At 44.1% G+C, this 2,159-nt stretch overlaps 1 pseudogene; it reads left to right on the forward strand.

Annotated features, from left to right (window-relative positions):
* Positions 1-1,938, forward strand: part of LOC107124825 — a 34,305-nt pseudogene extending 32,367 nt beyond the window's left edge.
* The last annotated feature ends 221 nt before the right edge of the window (positions 1,939-2,159 follow it).

Consider the following 2,159-nt stretch of genomic DNA (forward strand, 5'->3'; position numbering starts at 1 on the left):
AATTTTTACTCTTTTTTAAAAAAATTGTCCTTACACATATAAGAATTATCACTCTCTCTCTCTTTGTGAAAGAAGCCAGAATTATAAGGGAGACTGTGGTGGAGACAGACAACAGCCTTGCTTCCAAAGAAAGGTTGGAGAGTTCCTCAAGAGGATCTCAAGAGAGGATTTCCTTCCCAGGTGAGCTGGCTGAGAGAGGGGATCCTCCATGGTTATGTCAAGGGAATGGGAAAGGAATACCCATGGGACTTTTCTGCTTCACTTCTAAACGACTCATAGTTTGGTAGTTTGGGCAAGGCAGGAGGGAGGCCTTCTGGGGCCCCTGATCTGGAGGTTTGGAAGCTCCTTCTGGGGAAGAGTTCAGCTGTGGCTCTTGAAAGAAGAAGAAGAGATGGGATTTATACCCCGCCCTTTACTACCCGAAGGTGTCTCAAAGCGGCTTACAAACTCCTTTCCCTTCCCTACCTCACCCAGTGAGGTAGGTGTGCCCAAGAGAGCTCTTGACAGAAACTGCTCTTTTTCAAGAACAGCTCTTATTAGAACTACGGCTTGCCCAAGGTCATCCAGCCAGGTGCAAGTAGAGGAGTGGGGAATCAAACCCGGTTCTCCCAGATTAGAGTCTGCACACTTAACCACTACACCAAACTAGCCGTGGTATCCTTAAACCCTGGATACTCTCGGGAAAGGTGGGAGTTTAGTTAAGTTCAGCAAAGCTGAACGAGGCTAACAGGCCATCATTCATTTCCTACGGCAGCCTTTGGACCTCACCTCCCAGGTGCTAATGCCGTTTCTCTCTTTATTCCAGCAAAGGATGATCTGAGGAACAAGGAGGCTGAGGAACTTCATCCACAATTTCCAGACAGAGTTAATAATGAAGGCTTGACAGGAAACATCAGGAATCAAGGCAGACCTAAGAGAAAGAACAACAGCCATTTGGTAGAGAAGAGAGATGGAATGATGTATAATGTACATTTTACAAAGCACAATATAACAAAGGCAAGTATACCCATTCAGCATGGAAAGTACTTTAAATATACATCACGGTTTCTTGAGAACCGACAAATACGAAGAGGAGAGAAACCTCTTGAATACTCAAAGAAATTCAGTTCAAATGGCAGTTTTCAGCATCATAAAAGAACCCACACAAGGGAGAAACCTTTTGAATGCACAGAGTGTGGAAAGAGATTCAGTCGCAGTAGGGATCTGCAACACCATAAAAGAACCCACACAGGGAAGAAACTTTTTGACTGCTCAGAGTGTGGAAAGAGATTCAGTTGCGGTAGAGATCTGCAAGATCATGAAAGAACCCACACAGGTGAGAAACCTTTTGAATGCTCAGAGTGTGGAAAGAGATTCAGTCGCAGTAGGGATTTGCAATATCATAAAAGAACCCACACAGGGGAGAAACCTTTTGAATGCTCAGAGTGTGGAAAGAGATTCTGTTACAGTGGCATTTTTCGTGTGCATAAAAGAACCCACACAGGGGAGAAACCATTTCAATGTTCGCAGTGTGGAAAGAGATTCATTACGACTGGCAATCTTCAACGGCATCAGAGAACCCACACAACAGAGAAACCCTTTGAATGCTCAGAGTGTGGAAAGAGATGCAGATCAAATGCCAATCTGCAGTCTCATCAAAGAACCCACACAGGGGAGAAACTGTTGGAATGCCCAGTATGTGGAAAGAAATACAGTTCGAGTGGTGGTCTTCAATATCATCAAAGAACCCACACAGGGGAGAGACCCTTTGAATGCTGAGAGTGTGGAAATACATTCAGTCAGAGTAACCATCTTCAAATGCATAAAAGAACCCATACAAGGAAGATACCTTTTGAATATCCTTCCAATTCGGTGTCATCTGCAAAAATAATGAGTAGCTCCTCTACACCCTCATTCATATCATTTATTTTGTCCCCATTCATGATGTGGGTCTCTTAAGTTCAAGAGCCAGAGTGTTGAGTTATGACTGGGTGGATCTGGGTTCACCTTCCCAGTAGGCCTGGAAGCTCTTTGGACGCTCTTTCGCCAATCACATTTTCAGGCTAACATACCTGTAGGGATTAAGTCGGGGGGGGGGGCTTCTTGAAAAAGATGATGTCTTTGATAGGTGCAGAAATCTCAGGACTTCTGTGTTTATTTATTACTAGATGGGAACTTAA

Source organism: Gekko japonicus, unplaced genomic scaffold (genome assembly GCF_001447785.1).
Source record: "Gekko japonicus isolate JY-2015 unplaced genomic scaffold, Gekko_japonicus_V1.1 scaffold3858, whole genome shotgun sequence".
In the NCBI taxonomy this organism is placed as follows: domain Eukaryota; kingdom Metazoa; phylum Chordata; class Lepidosauria; order Squamata; family Gekkonidae; genus Gekko; species Gekko japonicus.